This window comes from Malus sylvestris, chromosome 7, assembly GCF_916048215.2.
Source record: "Malus sylvestris chromosome 7, drMalSylv7.2, whole genome shotgun sequence".
Taxonomy (NCBI): domain Eukaryota; kingdom Viridiplantae; phylum Streptophyta; class Magnoliopsida; order Rosales; family Rosaceae; genus Malus; species Malus sylvestris.
Genome location: NC_062266.1, coordinates 27,299,473 through 27,325,253, shown reverse-complemented (window position 1 = coordinate 27,325,253; position 25,781 = coordinate 27,299,473). Strand labels below are relative to the sequence as shown.

The window sequence follows — 25,781 nt, the reverse complement described above, 5'->3', positions numbered from 1 at the left end:
TATCTTGATTAAACAACTCTCTTGGCAAACCTCCACCACCAAAACAAATGGGAGAAACAATATTATAGTGCCAACCTATCCTACTTGATAGCTAAATATCTTCCAAGTTAGTCTTCTTGCTCATTAATCCTCCAAATGCCATATTTTACCCAAATTGCCCAAATAAGTAAAAATGGGTACATTTTAGGTGCAAACAACTTGTTTAGCAGCTTATTTAGAAAAACATTTCAAAAATTTATTGAAAATCCAACTACTTTATGAAAAAATCACATAGCAGCTTCTTTGGAAAAACAGTTCGAAATATTTATGGAAAAATCCAACTACTATATGAAAAAAAATCACATAGCAGCTTCTTTAAAAGAACACTTCTACGTCCCATAAGCGGTTTCAAATTAGTTTGATAAATGCAACCAGAAGTCTTTATGGTTGTGTTGACCCTAGAAATTACAAAGCCTACGTGGCGCGCAGGCCGAATATATTCTAAGCTAACTACGTCCTTCGGTGATTGCGGGGCGTGCCAACTCGTCGGCCGAGGCTCGGCCGAGGAGTAAATTTGATGATGCTGCGTTGGGTCGCGCTACTGACTTCTGCGTCTTGCGATTGCGGCCGAGAAAGGAACGCGTCTCGGCCTCTTGGGTTCTCGAGCCTGAAGACAAGGCTGCTATTTCTTACAAAGTTCACGAACCGAATTCGGCTTACAATGTGCCGAATGTAATAACTGTAACACCTCACCTTGCCGAGAAGGCTAATGAGATGACCTCGACCAACAAGGATTCGAAAACCCTTCTCGACCGAGACTTGGATAGGCAGTCGACCGTTCTCGCCGCAGTGCTGTTGATGCCAACGGAAGATACTGCGAGACCGACCGACTCTACGGTGACAGAGCTATCTATGCCGACTTAAGATATCACCGGTTGCTTCCACAGTGCTGTTGATGCCAACGGAAGATGTGTCAGCGAAAAAGGAAAAGAAAAAGATCTCAAGTTGTGAGAGTTTGCGCAGGGCAATTTTGTATTGATTCTTGTGGGGGTCCTCCCCGTTGTTTGCGACTCTGTATTTATAAGTATCATCCTCATCCTGACGGCTCGCGTTGTAAAGCTGCCGCCAACATCAAAGTCCTCCTTCATAACAATCTCATGCAAAAAGATTGTTATCACTTACCAACATGTAACCACCTCTTGCTAATTAATAGCATATTAGCATATACCAATTAGTGCCGATAAGCATCTTAACTTGAAATAATGATATGCATGCATGGCTCCACCAAATCCACTCACACGTGGCTATCCATCTCCAATTTAACATCTTCATCTTTATGCAAGCATTAATATCTCTGCCAATTTCCATTTGCCAACAATGCAATAGTGTATTAGGACTCTTAATAACGTGCTCTGATGCTCCCAATCCACCACGCGTCTTAACTCCAAGAATCCCAAATCAAATTGAACTACATTTACATCTCATCCATCTTGTACCAGGAAAAAATCAAGATAATTCATCATTAAAAAGTACTTATTATGATAAAAAAATCATAATATTATCCTTTAACAAAAATATCTTCACTTTTCCATCTGACGGTCGATAACTATGCTCACTCAACGGCCTTGATTACATGGGCTGATGGTGTAAATTTGGGTCCAAACATTGCCCCCCAATTTCCTTGAACTTCGGCTCATAAGCCGAATATTTAAGGAAATTAATTGTTCGTAGCCATCATTCTATATGCAAGGCTCAGCAATGACTAATTCTTGGTAGCTCGGTTGATTACTCGGCCCTATCCCTGATAGCTCAGCTGTATGCACCAAGTCTGATCATCCAATAATACTGATTTACCAATAATAATACCGATGACTGACTACCTCCGAGTGACCGAGAAAAACATATGGCCGAGATTTATTGGAGAAACCACCGCCGAATAAAAACTTATTCGGCAAAATACTGTGCTGAATTCCTCCAGTTGAATATCACTCATCTATCATGACCAAGATAAATCATGAACCCTCGACCCCACATGGCCATTGAAACTCAGACCCACTCATTCGACCAAGATTTGACGTCCACCGAGTCTCTAATGCCCTCAATAAAAACAACCCCCCAATATATATATATATATATATATATAGTTGTGGCCGAGAATCCCCATTTTCTTTATATATATATATATATATATATATATATATATATATATATATATATATATATATATATATATATAGTTTTGGCCGAATCATATATATGCAGCTTTGGCCGAGGCTTATATATGCCAAGGCCGAGGCTTTTGTAAGGTAGTCGAGAGTTCGGCTAAACTCTTTTATATATATATATATATATATATATTCGGCCAAACCAATCCCATGTGCATTGAATGGCTCGGCAACCACTCTTTTGGCCGAGACTCTAATTGCAGATGCCATGATTCAACTCCTGCTTTGACGCCAAACTGTAACACTTCGTGCTAGAACAGTTCATGCCATGATTAATTTCTGCATGATATGTTATATGCCGAATAAATCTTAAATCCGAACACAAATCGGTCAAAACAATACTACCCCCTTTTTATGTTTATGCATCGGCCTAAAAAGCCGAATAGTTAAGAAAATAATTTATTTAATATTTTAGCAAACGAAAATAAAAGTGGCCGAACCATAATCAGGAGGAGGCCAACGATGTTTTATTCCAAGCCAAGATCTTTTTGCATCAAAATTTTCAAATTGATTTCGTTCTAGGCCGAATAAAGAATTTTTCCCAAATATTTTTGACTCGGCAAAATATTTTGCATTTTCAGCCGCCGAATGTGTGGAACAAGTATTATGCCCCCCGGGCATAATTATTTCACCAATTTCGGCTTTTAACTCGAGCAACTTAGCCGAACGGGATTTCTCCATATCGGCTTTATCACCAATAATCATATCAATTGGCGTGATTTTTTCGGCTAGACCTATGTCTTCAATTACCATATCAATCGATGTGATTTTATGGTTTGAAGTCGTGTATTGGTCTTGTTCGTCATTGGAGCACTCTTCTGACGAATCATTTTCTGAGTCGATTTTTAGCTCAGAAACTTCAACTTTTTCGTCTAGGCCTACCACACTTTGAATCTCGACCGAAACAACAGGTGGCCTAAGTATTTCTTCGGCCGCCTTAACAATTTTTTGAGGCCGAATTTTGATTGTGGCCGGAGCGAAAAATTGCCCCCCGGCCTTTGGACCTAACCATTTTTCAAATGGAATTGATCTGTAATCAGAAACGTAAGGAAAACGTTCTTCATCTAGCCAGGCATTAAATCGAGCCCTGTCTTCATTTACCCATTGCCCTTGCAGGGTAACAGGAGCTTTTATTTTCAACATGCAAGCGAATGACTTTTGCATCTCTCTATGGCCACGAAGAACTTTTTCTGCTTCCAAAGATTTTTTGCATTCCTCATTATGTTTTTTCAATTCCTCCAGGAGCTCGTACAATCGGCTACGTTGAGCCAGATTGGAATCTTGATATAACATATGAACTTCGTAGTATTAGCACTGGGTCCCACTGGGCGTGCCAAAATGTTGACCCTAGAAATTACAAAGCCTACGTGGCGCGCAGGCCGAATATATTCTAAGCTAACTACGTCCTTCGGTGATTGCGGGGCGTGCCAACTCGTCGGCCGAGGCTCGGCCGAGGAGTAAATTTGATGATGCTGCGTTGGGTCGCGCTACTGACTTCTGCGTCTTGCGATTGCGGCCGAGAAAGGAACGCGTCTCGGCCTCTTGGGTTCTCGAGCCTGAAGACAAGGCTGCTATTTCTTACAAAGTTCACGAACCGAATTCGGCTTACAATGTGCCGAATGTAATAACTGTAACACCTCACCTTGCCGAGAAGGCTAATGAGATGACCTCGACCAACAAGGATTCGAAAACCCTTCTCGACCGAGACTTGGATAGGCAGTCGACCGTTCTCGCCGCAGTGCTGTTGATGCCAACGGAAGATACTGCGAGACCGACCTACTCTACGGTGACAGAGCTATCTATGCCGACTTAAGATATCACCGGTTGCTTCCACAGTGCTGTTGATGCCAACGGAAGATGTGTCAGCGAAAAAGGAAAAGAAAAAGATCTCAAGTTGTGAGAGTTTGCGCAGGGCAATTTTGTATTGATTCTTGTGGGGGTCCTCCCCGTTGTTTGCGACTCTGTATTTATAAGTATCATCCTCATCCTGACGGCTCGCGTTGTAAAGCTGCCGCCAACATCAAAGTCCTCCTTCATAACAATCTCATGCAAAAAGATTGTTATCACTTACCAACATGTAACCACCTCTTGCTAATTAATAGCATATTAGCATATACCAATTAGTGCCGATAAGCATCTTAACTTGAAATAATGATATGCATGCATGGCTCCACCAAATCCACTCACACGTGGCTATCCATCTCCAATTTAACATCTTCATCTTTATGCAAGCATTAATATCTCTGCCAATTTCCATTTGCCAACAATGCAATAGTGTATTAGGACTCTTAATAACGTGCTCTGATGCTCCCAATCCACCACGCGTCTTAACTCCAAGAATCCCAAATCAAATTGAACTACATTTACATCTCATCCATCTTGTACCAGGAAAAAATCAAGATAATTCATCATTAAAAAGTACTTATTATGATAAAAAAATCATAATATTATCCTTTAACAAAAATATCTTCACTTTTCCATCTGACGGTCGATAACTATGCTCACTCAACGGCCTTGATTACATGGGCTGATGGTGTAAATTTGGGTCCAAACAGGTTGTTAAGAAAGAAAAATCTAATTAGAAGCGTTTGCGAACCAGAGAGCATCCAACAGATGATGATTTAGGAACCACTTCCAAGTGATTTTCAAGAAGCATCTGAACATTCAATAAAAGATTTAATGTTTCTCTATGAAAGCAGTTGTAGAAGAAATGCTTATGAGCATTATAAAACCAGTTGTAAGATCGTGCGCAATGGTGTGAGTTAAAGCTCAAAATTTTAAGCCATAACGTAGAAACTAACTTTTTTTCTCGGTAATTTTTTTTAAAAAAATTTATATAGATTATCCTAATTAATTTTTATGAATATTGTAACCTAAAAAAATATTAAAATTATGATAAACAATGAAAAATCACACAACCCACTCCATTCATTTTTTTCTTTTAACAAATGATATTATTTACCTTAAGGGTGGAGAAGTGGGCTTAGCCTCACAATGGTTCAGCCATAATAATGTAGTTTAAATTTGTCTTTGGTGAGAATCGAACTTAAGACCTCTCACTTACAAGTGAAGAGGAATACCACTAGACCATAATAACTACTAAGTGGCAACCCACGCCATTCTTAAACACAAGTTCATACACATATGAAAAACTATTTCTACACATTATATAGATCATCCTAATTTTGTGTGAATGTTTAAATAAATACATAGGTATTTTTAAGTTTTTAGGTGAAATTTGATTTAAAAATATTTTTTAATTGATTTAGCTGTTAGGCTTAATTTTAGGCCGTCGGATCTTTTTTACCTTAAGTTTGCTCATATTTCATCTTAGCCGTCCAATTTAATGTAATTGTAAAAGAAAAAAAAATTTGGTTCTGAATCATTGGATAAACCAACGACCCAATTATGCCAACCGTTGGATCAAGGAAATAGTCATTGGGCTCAAAACTAGTGATCGGAAAATGTGTCAACGCGGGGACCCAACGGCTACAACTTTGTCACGTAGGGTAAGCGAGTGGGCCCAAATACTTAACCCAAGGATTAAATTCTTGGGGGAATATGGCCCAAAGTTTTTCCTTGCTCACCAACTTCTAAACCGACTCATCATGTTTTGCACACACACCATATGGACCGCAGTGGATCCAAAGCCTTTCGAAAGCCCAAAAGTCAAGTCCTAGCCCAAATGCAAAACGTCACCGTTCAATGAAAATGACAAAAAGACGAATTTGCGACGACCATGGAAGTAGACCCGAAGAGTCAATAAAAAAATAAGGAAAACCAACCCCGCGAGAAATATCCAATCGCCACCGTCCACAACAATCAAATCCAACGGCCGTAGTCAAATCGAACATTTGGACACCCTCCCACTAAAAATCGTAAATTGACTATACCAACGTTCACTACTCTCGCTCCCAATACCCTACGCCCAAAAATCTCAAATGCTCTTTACTTTTCTTTGCGGTTCTTTGCTTGTTTGATTGATTGAATCTCAGCGGTTGCAATGGAGGGAAAAGGAGAAGGGCCAGCGATCGGTATAGATCTCGGAACTACTTACTCGTGCGTCGGTGTTTGTCAACACGACCGCGTCGAGATCATCGCTAATGATCATGGCAACCGCGCACGACGCCGTCTTACGTGGCGTTTACTGATACGGAGAGGTTGATCGGCAATGTGGCCAAGGACCAGGTCGCCATGAACCCCGTCAACACCGTCCTGGATAAGAATCGAGATACTTTCTTTTTCTTGCGAAATTTTTTTATGTGATGTTGTTTTTTTTTTTTTTTTTGCCTTGTACTGTTTGATATGTGCTTGTATTGCTGATTTTATGAATTTTACTGTCAATATTTGCTGGTTGTTTAAATTTTGCTGTTTTTAGATTTCTATTACCTGAATTTCTGAGAAAAAGAGTTCAATTCCCTTGAAAGTAATTATCTTTTTGAGGTTTGGTGTGATAAATTACTATGCAGGTTAATTTTGTGCAGGGTTTTGTTGTTCCTTGAATTTTTGTTATAGCGAATTGATCATTTTATTTTTTATTTTTTATTTGCAGGATTTGTTTAGTTAATATTTATGGACAATCAAATATTATAATTGGTGGTCAAGGCTATGAGTTTTAGAAGTTTTAGTTAATCTGTTCAAAATTATAATTTGGGTTTTAAGTTTCTTGTTAATTGTTGGATGAAATTTTAAAAAAGCTATCCGAGTTTTTAGTGTTTGTAGCATGATCTGTTTGGTTACTTTTATTTTTGATAAGTTTTAATGGATTTAGCTTGATATTGTAGCTTGTTTTGTGTTATGAATTATTAATAAATTAGTATTTTTAAACGAGCTTGGTTAATTTTTCAGATGCCAACTAGTTGATTGGTAGGAGATTCTTTGACCCTTCTGTTCAGAGTGACATGAAGCACTGGCCCTTCAAGGTCATTTCCGGCTCCGGTGACAAGCCCACGATTGTTGTCACATACAAGGGCGAAGAGAAGCAGTTCACTGCTGAAGAAATTTCCTCCATGGTTCTCGTCAAGATGCGTGAGATTGCCGAGGCCTATCTTGGCTCATCTATAAAGAAAAGAATGTCGTTGTTGCTGTCCCGGCTTACTTCAACGATTCTCAGCGTCAGGCCACAAAGGATGCTGGGGTCATTGACGGCCTTAATGTTCTGTGCATTATGAATGAGCCCACCGCTGCCGCTTTTGCATACGATCTTGACAAGAAGGTCACCAGCGTTGGCGAGAAGAATGTCTTGATTTTCGATCTTGGCGGAGGCACTTTTGATGTCTCACTGCTCACAATTGAAAAAAGGATCTTTGAAGTGAAGGCAACCGCCGGAGACACCCACTTTGGAGGAGAAGATTTCAACAACAGAATGATGAATCACTTTGTTCAAGAGGTCAAGAGGAAGCACAAGAAGGTTATCAGCAGCAGCCCAAGTGCTCGTAGGCGGTTGAGAATTGCTTGTGAGAGGGCAAAGAGGACTCTCTCCTCCACTGCTCAGACCACAATTGAGATTGATTCTTTGTACGAGGGTGTTGATTTCTACTCAACCATTACCCGTCCTAGGTTTGAAGAGCTTAACATGGATCTTTTCAGAAAGTGTATGGGGCCGGTTGAGAAGTGTTTGAGAGATACAAAGATGGACAAGAGCTCGGTCCATGATGTTTTGCTAGTGGGCGGTTCTATTAGGATTCTGAAGGTGCAGCAGTTGTTGCAGGACTTCTTCGCATGGCTGTTATCTGCATTGAAGAAGAAAGAAGAAATGAAGGGTTAAAACTGTTAAGGAAGATATCTAAGATTAATTATAGTAAATATTGTAAATCTGTAATTAGTTATTTGCTTCCTATTATAGTTTGGTTTCCTTGATTGTAGGCATTAGATTAGGATCAGGAATGTATCTGTTTCCTATATATTTTGTAACCCTAGCATTCGGTGAATAATAGTGAAAAGCATTCTGCTATATCACGTTTCTATATGGTACCAGAGTGATCGATCTGGGCAAACCACGACAGAAATCTAAACCCTAGCAACCATAGCCATGGGTGACAAACCAGACAAGTCAACCTCTTCAGGCATGACTTTACATCAAAAGTGGGAAAACCCTAACCATCCACTTTTTCTTCACCACTCGGATCAGCCTGGCGCCATCCTTGTTCCGCAGCCACTCGTGGAAGACAACTATGGCACATGGGTGCAATCCATGACCATGGCCTTGATGGTCAAAAACAAGTTAGGGCTGGTCGATGGAACAATCACAAAGCCAACTGATGCGCAGGTTGAAGAATTACAGCAATGGAACCGATGTAATAATCTGGTGAAAACATGGTTGCTCGGTTCCATGTCAAAAGACATCTCAGGAAGTGTCATACACTGCAAGGACGCGCGGCAGATGTGGCTTGACCTGCAAGAAAGGTTTTCTCATGTGAATATCGTTCAACTGTTTCACATAGAAAACGAAATTCATAATTGTGTGCAAACCAACATGATGGTGAGTTCCTATTTCACCAAACTCAAAAGCCTTTGGGATGAACGTGATGCCTTATGTTCAATCCCGACGTGCCATTGCGAAGCAAGGAATGAAATAACATCATATGTGGAGACTCAGAAAACAATGAAGTTCCTCATGGGTTTAAGTGACTCATATGCTACGGTTCGTAGCAACACCCTCTTGCTGGATCCATTGCCAACTGTTAACAAAGCTTATGCGCTTGTTCTTCGTCATGAGAAACAAGTTGAGGTGTCAAACGGAAAGAGCAGCACCATGCAACCTGAGGCTGCCGTGTTTTCAGTGAAAGGTGTGGGTCGAGAACCTGAGACAGAAGATGGTGGTCAGCGATGCTCCAAATGCAACAAGACCAATCATAGCACCAAGAATTGTCGTGCTCATCTCAAGTGTACATTTTGTGGTTGGAAGGGACACACTTTCGACTTTTGCCGCAAACGAAAGGCAGCGGCTGAAACTGACCAAAGTCGGCCTTCCAAGGGCAACCAGGTCACGGGTCGTGACAAGAAGGACACAATGCCCAACTTTCCCTTTTCTCCGGAGGACTGCAAGCAGATTCTTCAGCTTTTGAACAAGAGCAAATCCTCTTTCGCCAATCAAGTGGGTAATTCTTCCAATCATGAAGACCTTTCAGGTAAAGCATTTTCCTTCATGCGTAATGGAAAGCAAACCATTTGGATTTTGGACAGTGGTGCCACAGACCACATCGTATGCAGTCCTGAGTTCCTCACGTCCTCAAAACGTGTTGAAAATCATAGTGTTGAATTACCAAATGGTTCCCTTGCTACCGTAACCCATGTCGGCCAAGTGGTGTTCTCTCTCAACCTTATCCTTGACAATGTTTTATGTGTACCCTTGTTTAGGTTAAATTTGATATCTATTAGCAAATTAGCCTATGATTCCCTCTACATCACCATTTTTCTCAAACAATTTTGTGTCATACAGGACCTACGTTCGGGGAAGATGATTGGGACGGGAATTGAACGAGAGGGACTCTACTATCTCGAACCACCAAGGAAGGGATCCTGCAACACCATATCCACCATGAGCTCTTCTTTTTGGCACCAACGCCTTGGGCACCCATCATCTAAAGTGTCTTCGTTACTTCCATTTGTGCACAATAAAACGTGTGATTCTCATCAATGTTTAATTTGTCCCTTGGCTAAACAAACCAGATTGTCTTTTCCCTTGAGTTCTATATCTACTCATTCATGTCTTGAATTAATACATATTGATATTTGGGGTGGTTATAAAGTTCCTTCCCTCTCAGGCGCAAAATATTTCCTCACCATTGTAGATGATTACACACGGTGCACCTGGGTTTACTTGATGAAACACAAATCTGACACACAAGCTATCCTTGTTCAATTCATACACATGGTTGAGAATCAATTCAACACAACAGTTAAGGTGATTCGAAGTGATAATGGTCCCGAGTTCAAACTTGTCTCTTTTTACGAACTCAAAGGGATCCTACACCAAACCAGTTGTGTCAACACACCACAACAAAATGGTGTTGCTGAACGCAAACACATACACCTGTTAAATGTTGCACGAGCACTTCTTTTTCAAGCCAACCTGCCTAAACAATTTTGGGGGGATGCCATTCTCACTTCGGCCTATCTTATTAACCGTACACCCACACCTCTTCTTCAAGGGAAAACACCATATCACAAGTTGTTTAACACAGCACCAAATTACATGCATTTACGTGTTTTTGGCTGCTTATGTTTTGCATCAACCCATGCACAAAAACCCTCTAAATTTGATCCTCGTGCACGACGATGTATTTTTCTTGGGTACCCCCATGGTCAAAAGGGTTACCGATTGTTTGATCTCACACTTAAACAGATTTTCGTGTCCCGGGATGTCACCTTTTTCGAAGATCATTTTCCCTATCAATTACCTCCTACTTCCGCTACTTCTTCTACCACTCCCACTCCGCCTCCCATAGAACCTTACTCGCCATCTTTTGATACATCACCTCCTCTCTTCCCTCCACCTCCCATAGAACCTTCTCCTGACATAGGCTCTTCTCCACCTGTTGAAACCCCCTCGCCTCCCTCACCTGCACCATCCTCCTCACCTCCACCTTCCCCCCCCGCTGCTCACTTCCCCACTGCACCACCGCCACCTCGTCGTGGCACACGTCCTACAAAACCCTCCTCTTTCTTGCAGGATTTCCACGTCGAGACCTCTCTCCCGTCCCGACTTGCTCCTTCCTCGAATCTGGTTCAGGTCTCAGGTACAGCTCACCCTTTATCTCATTACCTATCTTACAATCGCCTTTCTCCCATGCATAAACATTTTGTCACTAACGTTACCACCATCCGAGAGCCTACCACTTACCTGCAGGCTGTCCAACATCCACAATGGCGTGACGCCATGCAACACGAAATTGCTGCTCTTCAGGCCAACCATACTTGGTCTCTCGTTCCTCTTCCTCCTCGCAAAAGGGCGATTGGGTGCAAATGGGTGTACAAGGTTAAGCTTAAACCTGATGGGACCATCGAGCGTTACAAAGCCAGGTTGGTTGCCAAGGGCTATAGCCAAATAGAAGGGGTTGACTACCGTGAAACTTTTGCTCCGGTTGCCAAGTTAACCACTGTTCGTGTGCTCCTTAGTGTTGCGGCTGTGCGTCAGTGGCATTTGCACCAACTCGATGTCAACAACGCCTTCTTGCATGGTGATCTTGATGAGGAAGTGTACATGCACTTACCTCCTGGCTTCGGTCGAAAGGGGGAGACTCGTGTATGCAAGCTACACAAATCCTTGTATGGTTTAAAGCAAGCCTCCAGACAATGGTTCATTAAACTTTCCAATGCTCTCAAGGCTGCTGGATTTCATCAATCGTGGTCTGATTATTCTTTGTTCGTCCGAAGTCAGCACGGTAACTTCATTGCTTTGTTGGTATATGTTGATGATGTAATTTTGGCAGGAAATAATCTGCAAGAAATTGAAGCAACGAAAAAGTTCCTCTCGCAACAATTCAAATTGAAGGACTTGGGACAACTTAAATATTTCTTGGGGATAGAGGTTGCACGGTCTAACAATGGCATCACCTTATGTCAACGAAAGTATGCATTGGATATATTAGATGATGCAGGATTTTTGGGTGCTAAACCTTCACGATTTCCTGTGGAGCCCAATGTTTCTCTCACACAGGCAGAAGGAGAACTTCTGGTTGATGCTTCATCCTATAGAAGGCTTGTGGGTAGGTTGATCTACCTGACTATAACGAGGCCGGACTTAGCTTACGCTGTGCATATGTTAAGCCAGTTTATGGAAAAGCCTAGACAACCACATCTTGAAGCAGCACACAAAGTTCTCAAATACATCAAGAGTGCACCAGGACAAGGCATATTTTTGCCATCTAAGGGATCCTTACAGTTAAGGGCATTTTGTGACGCTGACTGGGCTAGATGCAAAGACACAAGAAGATCGATAACAGGCTATTGTGTTCAACTTGGTCAAGCACCGATATCCTGGAAAACAAAGAAGCAAACCACTGTCTCCCGTTCTAGTGTAGAAGCCGAGTACCGTTCCATGGCAGCCACATGTTGTGAGATCACATGGTTCAAGAACATTTTGAGGGACTTAAAGGTGAGTCATTCACAACCAGTCATGTTGTTCTGTGATAACCAAACAGCCATATACATTGCTTCGAACCCGGTGTTTCATGAACGGACAAAGCATATAGAGATTGACTGTCATTTAGTGAGAGAAAAGGTTCAAGAAGGACTGATTCGTACGGCATACATACGCACAAATGACCAACCAGCAGACATCTTCACCAAGCCGTTGGGTTCCACACAGTTTGAAACATTGCTCAGCAAGTTGGGTGTCATTAACATACACTCCAACTTGAGGGGGAGTGTTAAGGAAGATATCTAAGATTAATTATAGTAAATATTGTAAATCTGTAATTAGTTATTTGCTTCCTATTATAGTTTGGTTTCCTTGATTGTAGGCATTAGATTAGGATCAGGAATGTATCTGTTTCCTATATATTTTGTAACCCTAGCATTCGGTGAATACTAGTGAAAAGCATTCTGCTATATCACGTTTCTATAAAAACCTCCAAAGGCTATTTTTTTGTTTAAATGTATGTGTGAGTGACAAGTGTACACTCCAGATTAGATCACTTAAAACCCAAATGAAGGGCTATGATTTAATCTGGAGTAGTAAGGCTAAAATAGTTGTTTAGGTCTGTTGTCAATCACTCTCTAAAACAAGTATGGATCATGGCAATGCACCATACACTACAACATTTTCCCTTACTTAATGAAATCAGTGCTACTGCATTTTGCACAACCTTGAAGCCGTAAAACACACTCCAAAAGGTCATCTTCATTCTCTGCCATTTTAACCCTAAGAAACTAATCCAAACAATCAACCAAAAACACCCAAAAAACAAACAAACTTTATCATGGCCTCAAAGTTTAGTTTTTGATCTTACAACTTTCTGGGTGTAATATGTGCAAGTTGAGATCTTTGGGAGCACCTACGTAGTGTCCTCAACAACAACAACCAACAAACAACCCTGCAAATGAAGGGATCCAGCAGTAGCAGTGAGCTAAAAGCTCCAATATTTGATGAGGAGAACTATGATTTTTGGAGAATAATAATGACAACCATTTTCAAGTCCTATGATATATGGAATATGGTTCAATACGGGTATGAACTACCTGAGATGGAGGTTGATGCTCTAGAGAAGGACCTCACAGAAACACAACTCCAAACACTGAACCAAAACCGGATAGAGGATGTTAGAGCACTTGGAATCATCCAAGGTGCTGTCTCAGACACCATTTTCTCGAGGATAGCAAATAAAGAGAGTGCAAAGGGAACTTGGGAAGTTTTACAACAAGAGTACATAGGAGACACCAAAGTCAGAAAGGTAAAACTCCAATCCCTTAGAAGAGATTTCGAGTATAAAAGAATGAGGGAGAATGAGCTGTTAAAAGACTAATTTACTAGGCTATTTGATGTTGTAAACAAAATGAAAACATATGGTGAGGAACTGCCTAATGAAAGAATTGTCTATACATTGTTGATTAGTTTGACTAAACCTTATGATTTAATAGTGAGTGTCATTGAAGAAACCAAAGACACTGAAACTCTTAGTATGCAAGATATGATGGCATCTTTAAGAGCTTTTGACCAAAGGCTTGAGAGGCATGCTGATTTTGCACCTGAGAAAGCTTTTCAATCACACAATGTTGGATCTAGTAGTCAAGTTAGTGCAAGTAACAAAAACCACAGTGGAAGCGCAAGAACAAGAAATGGGAAAGAAATGGGTATCAAAACTCTAGACCTAACCAAGGCAGCTACTTAAATGAAGGTCCAAGAACTAAGCAGCAATGCAAGCACTATGACAAATTCCATATTGGAGAATGCTGGTTCAAGGACAAGCCCAGGTGCCACAAATGCAACAGGTTCGGGCACATCATGTAGGATTGCATATCAAAGAATGTACAATAAGTGAACTGTGCAAATCAAGTAGAAGAATAAGCAAATGTGTTCAGTGCAAAAATGGAGAAAAACAATGAAGTGTGGTACATTGACAGTGGCTACAACAACCATGTGACTGCACATGAGTCATTACTTATTCATATTGATACAAACTTCACTGGAAAAGTGAAAATGGGGGATGGAAACATTGTCAAAGCCATTGGAAGAGGAACTCTGGTCATTAACACCAAGAAAGAAAGAAGATGCATAAGGGAAGTGATGCTAGTGCCTGGATTGGATGAGAATCTACTTAGTGTGGGTTAAATGATAGAGCATGGCCATTTCCTACTCTTTGGGGGAACTGTGGTCGAGATCTATGATGACAGGTCCTTATCAAACCTAGTGACTAGAGTGGAAGTGAAAAACAGAAATTTCCCACTTATGCTGAAGTACCTAGAGGAAGTGGCAAGGAAAGCAAGTGTGACAGGTTGTATGAAGCTATGGCACAAGAGGCTTGATCATTTAAACATGACAAGCTTACAAAATTTGCAAATGCATGAAATAGTGCAAAAGATACCAAAAATGGATCAATGCAATGAAACTTGTGAAAGGTGTGTGTTTGGCAAACATCACAAAGATCCATTTGAAGCTGGAAAGGCTGAGAGGGCAACAAAGCCACTTGAATTGATTGACACGGATGTGTGTGGACCAATGCAAACAACAACAATCAGTGGAAATAGGTATTTCTTAACCTTCATTGATGACTATTCACGAATGTGTTGGGTGTATTTTATAAGGTTGTTGACCCTAGAAACTACAAAGCCTACGTGGCGCGCAGGCCGAGTAATCTATAAGCTAACTACGTCATTCGGTGAATGCGGGGCGTGCCAACTCGTCGGCCGAGCTCGGCCGAGGAGTAAATTTGTTGATGTTGCGTTGGGTCGCGCTACTGACTTCTGCGTCTTGCGATTGCGGCCGAGAAAAGAACACGTCTCGGCCTCTTGGGCTCTCGAACCTGAAGACAAGGTTACTATTCTTACGAAGTTCAATATCAAATTCGGCTTTCAATGTGCCGAATGTAATAACTGTAACACCTCACTTCGCCGAGAAGGCTGATGAGATGACCTCTACCAATAAGGATTTAGAAACCCTTCTCGACCGAGACTTGGATAGGTAATCAATCGTTCTCGCCGCAGTGCTGTTGATGCCAACGGAAGGTACTGCGAGACCGACTGACTCTACGGTGACAGAGCTATCTATGCCGACTTAAGATATCACCGGTTGCTTCCACAGTGCTGTTGATGCCAACGGAAGATGTGTCAGCGAAAAAAGAAAAAGAAAAATCACAAGTTGTGAGAATTTGCGCAGGGCAATTTTGTATTGATTTGCAGGGGGCTTCCTTAATGCACAGCTTCCCCTATTTATAGCGCTGGTCCTCGAGCCCGAGTTACAATCCTATTCGGACTAGGTTTCCCTCTCTGGATCAACATCACATCGACCAATCCTATCTCCACTAGGACTACGAATCTAGTCCTTAACTGAGCTGGATTCGCCTTCTGGATTACTGATCCCGTCGAGAGTCCCTATTGTACTAGGACTCGGCTTGCGTTCTGATTTAACCGACCTAGGCTTGGAAGCCCATGAGCTGAAAGATCCATGGCCCTTTCGCCGCATGGCCTCCCGGGCCGAGAGTGATCCTACCCTCGGCCCAAACTATTATTTTGGGCCCAAACAAAGGTTCAAGTCTAAGGTATTCACAATATTCAAGAAGTTCAAGGCAATGGTGGAATTTCAAATTGGATATCAAATCAAAAGACTGAGAAGTGATATGGAAGGTGAGTACACCTCACAAGCGTTCAATGTATTATGTGAAGATGTGGGGTTGGAGAAGCAACTCAATATGGCATATTCACCACAATAGAATGGGATTGCAGAAATAGGACAATAGTTGAAATGGCTAAGTCTATGATGCATGAGAAGAACATGCCCTAAACATTTTAGGGTGAAGCTGTAAACACCTTAGTGTACCTATTGAATAGGTGCCCTTCTAAAACACTGGATAAGAAGACACCATTTGAAGTGTTCAATGGAAGGAAGCATTCTATGGATCATCTGAGAGTGTTTGGCTCAATGTGCTACACCTACATCCCTCAACAACTAAGGCAGAAATTGGAGAAATCAAGTAACAAGGGTGTTTTTGTAGGTAATGAAACCAGTAAGAAAGGGTACAGAGTTTACAATTTGTCAACTTAGAAGATAATTCTATCAAGGAATGTTATCGTTGATGAAGACTTAACATGGAACTGGGAAATAAAGGTAGTAGAGAATGACATTGTCTCTCTACAACTTGACCTCGACAAAAGGCAAAACAATGGAGCATATGGAGACCTCAGTTCAAGAAGAAGTCATAGAGAATGGTGACATACAAGGGACTCCACAACAAGCAAGCATGAGTCCACAACCAAGTCAATCACAGATAACAACTCCAAGTTCAACTCCAGTGAGGTTGAGAAGCTTGGATGAGATCTATGTTATATGTAACTACTGTGTAGTGGAACCAGAAGCATATGATGAAGCTGAGAAAGACAAAGTTTGGAAGAAAGCAATGAAGGAAGAACTTGAAATGATTGAGAAGAATGACACTTGGGAACTTGTAAATCGACCAAATGACAAACATGTGATTGGTGTGAAATGTGTGTACAAAGTGAAGCTCAACCTAGATGGTTCTGTGCAAAAGAACAAGGCCAGATTGGTAGTTAAAGGCCACTCACAGAAGCCTGGTATAGGCTTCAATGAAACCTTTGCTCCAGTAACAAGGTTAGACACCATAAAACAACCTCAAAGGTTCACAAATCAAGAGTTTCCAGATAAGGTGTACAAACTAAGGAAGACTCTCTATGGCCTAAAGCAAGCTCTAAGAGCTTGGTACAGTAAGATTGATTCCTATTTCATTGAGAAAAGATTTCAGATTTCAGAAAATTCCTAGTGAAGCTACACTCTACACCAAGACAGAAAGCAACAACAAGACACTCATTGTCTCAATCTATGTGGATGATATTGTCTACATTGAAAATGATGCTGCAATGATTGAAGAGTTCAAAGAAAAGATGATGAAGAGGTATGAAATGACTGACCTAGGCCTCTTGCATTATTTTCTTGGTAGTGGGGTAATTCAAGAAGCAAGTAGCATCTTCATTCATCAAAGGAAGTATGCTGAAACTTTGCTTGAAAAGTTTGGATTAAAGGGATGTAAACCAGTCTTTACACCCCTAATTGCAAATGAAAAGCTTAATAGGGATGGTGGAAGTGAACCTTCAGATGCTAGTCTCTACAAAAGAATTGTTGGCGATCTATTGTACCTAACTGCAACAAGGCCAGATCTAATGTTCTCAGCAAGCCTACTTTCCAGGTTTATGCAGAATCCTAGCAAGATACACATAAGGACAACAAAGAGAGTTCAAAGATATGTGCAATGAACATTTGATTATGAGATCAAGTATGAAATAGGGAAGTCAACTATCTTAATTGGATTTTGTTACAGTGATTGGGGTGGCAGTGAAGATGATAGCAGAATCACATCGGGTTATGCTTTCAATTTTGGTTTAGGGGTTTTCTCGTGGGTCTCTGTGAAGCAACAAAGTGTTGCACTGCCATAGTCGAGGCAGAGTATGTGAGTGCATCAAAAGCTACAGCTCAAACTATTTGGCTAAGGTTTATACTTAAAGACTTTGAGGAATTGCAGGTTGATGCCACACCACTTATGTGTGACAACACCTCTGCAATCGCCATGACCAAAAACATAGTATTTAATCAGAGAACAAAGCACATCAAAAGAAGATATAATTTCATCAGAGAGGCATTGCAGGATAACACAATCAAGCTAATCTATTGCAGCACAGAGGATCAGATCGCAGACATTTTCACAAAAGCATTACCGAATGAGAGATTCAATTACCTGAAAGGATTGGTTGGAATGACTCTCATAAGAAATTTAGAAGGGAGTGTTGGAAGCTAAACAACTTCTAGAGTCGAGGGATCGAAGGCCGCAAGGAGCTCCCGAGCATGGCTGTTGTCTGGATCGAAGAAGAAAGAAGAAATGAAGGGTTAAAACCTCAAACAACTAGTTTTTTGTTAAAATGTATGTGTGAGTGTGTGAGTGACAAATGTACACTCCAGATTAGATCACTTAAAACTCAAATGAAGGGCTAGGATTTAATCTAGAGTAGTAAGGCTAAAATAGTTGTTTAGGTCTCTTGTCAATCACTCCCTAAAACAAGTATGGGTCACGGCAGTGCACTATACCCTACTATATTTTCCTTTACTTAATGAAATCAATGCTGCTGCATTTTGCACAGCCTTGAAGCCGTAAAACACACTCCAAAATGCCCCATCTATTCTCTGCCATTTTAACCCTAAGAAACTAATCCAAACAATCAACCAAAAACACTAAAAAAACAAACAAACTTTATCAAGAGCATCAACCCAGACGAGGCTATTGCTTATGGCACCACTATGCAGGCTGCTATCTTGAGCGGTAAGGGTAACAAGAAGGTGAATGATTTATTACTTATGGATGTTCACTCTCATGTCCCTTGGTTTGGAGGTTGTCGGAGGTGTGATGACTGAACACTCCCGTTCCAACCAAGAAGGTGTTAAACCAAGTCATAGTCTCTGCGAGTCTTCAGGAGTTTGTGATCGAGTAGAATAGTTATCCAACAAGAGTTAGATTAGTTTCAAACTCTTTCAAATATTTGTTACTGTATATTCAAAATTTAAATATTTTCTGTTGTAGTTTTGAATTTTGAATGGTCTTGTAAATAGGGATTTCATTCCCTAATGTAATCTGAAATGGAATATAAATACATGCAGCCTCTCCTTGAAAATGTATGCAATTGAAGTAAACCTTGAGTGTACTTGAGTTTTTACATGGTATCAGAGCCCTAGTAGTCTAACGACACATATCTTGAATTTTTTTTCCTATGGCTTATTATAGCAACGGTGCTGCAACCACAACAACCACTAACTCCAATCCCACCAAGAACCTTTTCTCTTCCATGACTACAGTTGTCAAGATTAAGCTGTATTGTACCAACTACCTTTTGTGGTTGGCTCAGATTCTACCAATCCTCAAGAGTCGTGACCTGATGGGTTATGTCGATGGGTCCATTGTTTGCCCTCCCAAACAGCTTCTTGGAAGTACAACCACTAACCTTGCGTACACAATATGGGTGCAGCACGATCAAATGATACTAAGCTGGATTAATGGCTCTTTCACGCCATCTGTGCTCTTAGTCGTGGCCAGCAAAAAGACTTCGCGTGCTACCTGGGAGGCTCTCGAGCAACGCTATGCCTCTATGCCCCAAAATCGTATCTATTTCTTCGTAATGAACTTTTGCAAACCAAGAAAGTTGATTTGTCGATTGCTAATTATTTAGATCGTATAAATGTTATTTCTGATAACCTTACCTTAGCTAGAAAACTTGTGGATGATGATGAACTTGTCCAGATTATCTTGAGTAATCTGGGTCCTGCTTATAAGATGATAGTGAACGCTGCTCAGGCACGTGATATTCAAATCACGTACCCTACACTTGAGGCGCTCTTACTGACAACAGAGAGGAGAAAGATTGAGCAAATTGCTCAACTCGTGGAGGCTACTCTTATGAATGCATTTGGCACTGCAAGAGGTCGTGGTGGACGACTTCGTTGAAATGGACGATGAATGTTTCCGTCTGCTCGTAGAGGTACTGCTGGAAACCAGCTATCTTTCAATTCCCACAACAATAATGTCAAGCCCAACTTTGCCTGCAATGGTGAGAGGTTTAATGCTTCCGGTGAAAGGCTTACGTGCCAAATTTGTGGAAAACAAGGGCATCCTGCCCTAGATTGCTAGCAAAGGATGAATTCTGAGTATGAAGGAATGATTCCAGCCAAAAGGATCACTGCTATTGCCATGTCTCCAATCACACTGAATCGTCAGGACAATGGGCAGTGGCTGCTGGATACTGGTGCCAACGCACATGTCACTCCAGATATTCAAAATTTGGTTAATCCAAATGAGTATAACGATAAAGAGAATTTTGGTGGTGTAGGTAATTATTTTGGAATTTATATATCTCATCTTGGTTCAAATAAAATACAAACTAACTCTTGCTCATTTGATTTAAAAGATATCCTAAGATGCCCCACTGCCTCCAAAAACATTATCTATGCGCATAGGTTTACCCTAGACAACCATTGTTATATAGTTATATTTCCTCATTTTTTTTCTTTTCAAGGACCTCATGACCCGGAAGATGCTTTTCCATGGGAGATGTGAGAATGGCTTATACCCATTTTCAGGTGGCAATGGACAATTCAATTACCCTCTTTCAATGTGTGTAGGCATTTGAGTCTCGGCCCAGAAATAACATTCACGCCTTGGTCATCCTACTTCATCTATTGTCAAGTTTTTTATTTCAAATAAGAAAGTACCAATTCTTGGTGCTTCAAATGTAACGTTTTGTCAGTCGTGTCCACTAGGAAAAAGTACTAACTTATCATTTAGTCTATCAGTTTCCTTTGCAACTTTTGCATTCAGATGTTTGGTGTTCTCCAGTTATTTCAATTGAAGGCTTTCGTTATTACGTGTTGTTTGTGGATGATTATTCTAGATATTCTTGGATTTTCCCAATGAAAAATAAATTTGAAGTATTTGAAATATTTGTGAAATTTAAGGCACAGGTCGAAAATATGTTTAACAGTTCAATCAAAACTCTTCAATGTGATGAAGAAGGTGAGTATAAGAGTCATGTTTTTCAAAACTACCTTAAAACTCACGATATTCCCAAAGATTTTCGTGTCCAAAACACCCTGAACAAAATGGTATTACGGAAAGAAAACATCGTCATATTGTTGAGACTAGTATTGTCATGCTTTCTCATACAAATATACCAAATAAATACTGGGTTGATGCTTGTTTAATAGCAACTTACTTAATCAATAGGTTGCCAAGTCGTGTTTTGTCTCATAAGTCACCATATGAAAAGTTGTTTGACAAAACTCCAAAATATGATACTCTAAAAGTGTTTGGTTGTTAGTGTTATCCTTGGTTAATGCCCTATGCACAACATAAACTCCAACAAAAGTCCAAACCATGTGTGTTTTTAGGTTACTCACTGAATCATCAAGGGTTTAAATGCTTGGACTTATCTACGAGACGAATATACTTGTCTCGCCATGTCCTATTCAACGAGAACACTTTTCCATTTAAGGAACTCACATCTTCATTGGAAAGCCTTGGATACACATGTAGTATTACTTCTCCTGAATTATTATTTACTTTTCTAATATTATCTCCACCACATAATGCCAATCCGCTGCCTATTAGCCAACCACTAGAGTCCTTAACCCAACCAAATACTACCTCATCCACTATACCTAATCTTAATTCAAATAACCAAACCGCATCCACCACTTTACATGTTCCTTCAAATACACCAGCCATCATGCCTTTAGAGAATCCTAGGTCTACCAACCCTTCAAATGAGCAAGAGGCAGTACTATCTGCTGATATAAATAATACCGTGATAGTTGATAATCACGGTGCTCCTTCCTCACACCAATAGTCATTGCAACCACAAAGAATGACCACTCATTCCCAATCTGGCATTCAAAAACGTAATCCTAAATATGCTTTGCATGTTAACATTGATCATTTTCCAGTTGAACCAACTTGTTTTAGTCAAGCAATTAATCAACAGGAATGGAGAAATGCCATGGTTCAAGAGTTCAACGCATTACAGCGATGTGGTACCTGGAAACTTGTTACGTATCATCCACGCATGAATTTGTTACCAAACAAATAGATGTTCAAGATTAAAAAACTTGCAGATGGCTCGGTTGAAAGGCATAGGGCGAGGCTAGTTGCAAATGGGTTCCATCAAAAGCCTGAAATTGATTATACAGAAACATTCAGCCCTGTGGTGAAGCATAGCACCATCAGACTTGTTCTTAGCCTTGTTGTTTCAAAAAGTGGCATATCAAACAACTGGATGTACAAAATGCATTTTGGCATGGTTTTTTGAATGAAGAGGTGTATATGCGACAACCTGCTGGTTTTGTTGATAAGCAGTACCTTAATTATGTTTGCAAATTTCAATGGAGCATATATGGCTTAAAACAAGCTCCCCGAGCTTGGTTTCATCGTTTCTCAGAATTTTTGCTCCAATTAGGGTTTCAAGCATCTACTTGTGATTATAGCTTATTTGTTTACAATCACAGAGGTATATACTTGATTTTTTATATATAAGTGGACGATATATTGTTGACAAGAAATAGTCAAAGACAAATGGCTCGCTTAATCAAGAAGTTGGGCACTTTGTTTTCAATGAAAGATTTGGGTCCTCTTTATTATTTCTTGGGAGTTGAAGTTAAATATGTAGGTGATCAGATGCATCTGAATCAAGCAAAGTATGCGCTAGACTTGTTGAAACACACAAAATTCTTGGATGCCAAACCTATTTCCACCCCCGTTCCTTATGGCCAGAAGTTGAATGCTTGTGATGGTGAGCCGCATGACAATCCAGAATTGTATAGAAGTGTTGTTGGTGCACTTCAATACCTTACTATCACAAGACCTGATCTTTTTTATGCAGTGAACCAGGTATGTCAATTCATGCATTCTCCAAAGAATACACATTGGATGGCAGTCAAGAGGATTCTTCATTATATAAAGGCCATATAAAACCATGATCTTTTTTATACTGCATATCTCATGTCATTTTCTGATGTTGATTATGCTGGGAATCCTGACACATGGCATTCAACTGGTGGTTTCTGCATTTAGTTGGGTTCTAATCTTGTCTCCTAGAGCTCTAAAAAACAAAAAATGGTGTCTAGATCAAGTTCAGAAGCTAAGTATAGGCAACTGGCATACACACTGCTATATTATCTTGGCTCAGGTCTCTTTTCTGCGACCCGCATTTACATCTTCAACGTCCAACAATTTGGTGTGACAATATCTCGTCCATTGCACTCTCTTCGAACCCTGTGTTTCATTCCAGAACAAACCATTTGGAAGTAGATTATCATTATGTTCATGAGAAGGTGGTTTGTGGTCAGTTACTTGTGAATTATATTTGTTCTCAAGATCAGATTGCTAATTTGTTTACAAAATGACTGTCTTCTTCACGGTTCAAACTTCTTGTATTCAAGCTTCCAGTTGTCTCTCCACCTATCAGCTTGCGTGTAACATCCCACATCGGCCAACGAAGAGGGGGTGATGTGCCTTATATGTACATGCCCACCTCCATTTAGCACGAGGCATTTTGGGAGCTCACTAAATTCGGATTCCATCGGAACTCCGAAGTTAAGCGAGTTTGAGTGAGAGCAATCCTAGGATGGGTGACCCACTGAAAAGTTCTCGCATGAGTTCCCAGAAACAAAACAGTGAGGACGTGGTCGGGGCCCAAAGCAGACAATATCGTGCTACAGCAAAGTCGAGACTGGGATGTGACAAAATGGTATCAGAGCCACTCTGTCGTGTGGTGCGAATGTGCCGACGAGGATGTCGAGCTCTTAAGGGGGGTGAATTGTAACATCCTACATCAATCAACGGATAGGGGGTGATGTGCCTTATACGTACATGCCCATCTTCATTTAGCACGAGGTCTTTTAGGAGCTCACTAGCTTCGGACTCCATTGGAACTCTGAAATTAAGCAAGTTCGGGTGAGAGCAATCCTAGGATGGGTGACCTACTAGGAAGTTCTTGCATGAGTTCCCAGAAACAAAACCGTGAGGGCATGGCCGGGGTCCAAAACGGACAATATCGTGCTACGATGGAGCCGGGATTAGGATGTGACATTGCAGGGGATGCAGACCAAGTCATAGTCTCTGCGAGTCTTCAGAAGTTTGTGATCGAGTAGAAGAGTTTTCCAACAAGAGTTAGATTAGTTTCAAACTCTTTCAAATATTTGTTTACTGTGTATTCAAAGTTTAAATCTTTTCTATTGTAGTTTTGAATTTTGAATAGTCTTGTAAATAGGGATTTCATTCCTTGATGTAATCTGAAGTGGAATATATATACATGCAGCCTCTCATTGAAAATGTATGCAATTGAAGTAAACCTTGAGTGTACTTGAGTTTTTACGGAAGGAACAAGTCTTCTCTACCTACTCAGACAATCAGCCTGGTATCTTGATCCAAGTATATGAGGGTGAAAGGATAACAACTTGCTGGGAAAATTCAAGCTTTTTGGCATTCCTCCTGCTCCAAGGGGTGTTCCGCAAATCAATGTGTGCTTTGATATTGATGCCAACGAAATCTTGAACGTCTCGGCTGAAGACAAGGCTATAGGGCCGAAGAACAAGATTATCATCGTCAATGACAAGGGAAGATTGTCGAAGGAAGAAATTGAGAAGATGGTTCAAGAAGCTGAGAAGTACAAGTCAGAAGATGAGGAGCACAAGAAGAAAATGGAGGCCAAGAATGCTCTGGAAAATTATGCCTACGACTTGAGCAACACGATCAAGGATGATAAGATTGCCTCCAAGCTGGACGCCGCTGACAAGAAGAAGATTGAGGATGCGATTGACTAGGCCATCCAATGGCTTGACGGAAACCAGCTTGCTGAGGCCTACGAGTTTGAGGACTAGCTGGAGAGCATCTGCAATTCGACCATTGCCAAGGTGCAGCAGGGCTGGCAAACCTGATGTCGGTGGCGCCATGGATGAAGATGTTCCTCCTGCTGGTGGCAGCGGTGCTGGTCCCAATATGGAAGAAGTCGATGAAGGATGTAGGATGTTTGGTGATCTTGGTCATTTTGTTCAACATCGTATTCCAGTATTTTGCCTACGAAGCCTATTTTCTTTCTAAATTATCTCTCTTAGATTCACTGTTTGATGGCAAGACCGGTATTTTTAGTTTGCATCTCTTTAGATTAATTCAAAAGGTTGCCTTTGTTCCTCTTGCGTATTAGTTTATTTTAATTAATTTAGTAGCAATTTTCATTTTTATGTTCTTTTTGCCAATGATTTATTTTAATTTAATTTAATAAAATTTTCATTTTTGGTTTCCGGGTAATTGAATGTTTGAAATTTTTTAATTTGTACAATCAGTTTTGAAGTTGGTTTCACAGGGAAAATACAGAAGAAGTATATTTTGCTCCATCCGACTATGAAAGGTTTCAGTCCTTTCGTTTGGTCTTCTTTGATGTACGCTGCAAGAAGTATATTTGAAACCCTAGAGTCTCCGAAACAAAGTCCTATTCAGTATAGAGTTTCTCAGCTTTTGCAAACTGCTTGAGTTTCGCAAGCGAAGATAGCATACACATGTATACTTAGCATTGTTCATTTTGAGTTTCATTTTAGCAATCTAAGATAAGGATTACAGATTTGGACCATTAATATTAAGGGAACTCTAATGAAAATCTCCCAATACTGTTCACTTTAACGAAAAACCACATTTTCACACCAAGAAGTCAATCCTAGTACTATTCACTTTATCCTTTATTTTATCATTATCGTTAAAACTCAAAGTTTTCAAGCCTTTTTCATTAGTTTTCCTTAATATTAATTCCCATTTACTAATATTAATTTCCTACCTACATTCTCCTCATTTTTTTTTTTTGGTTTAATAGGCTTTGGTG

At 40.5% G+C, this 25,781-nt stretch overlaps 1 pseudogene; it reads left to right on the top strand.

Annotated features, from left to right (window-relative positions):
* Window positions 1-6,510: 6,510 nt before the first annotated feature.
* On the top strand, window positions 6,511-24,810 carry LOC126630687 (heat shock 70 kDa protein 4-like; annotated as a pseudogene).
* The last annotated feature ends 971 nt before the right edge of the window (window positions 24,811-25,781 follow it).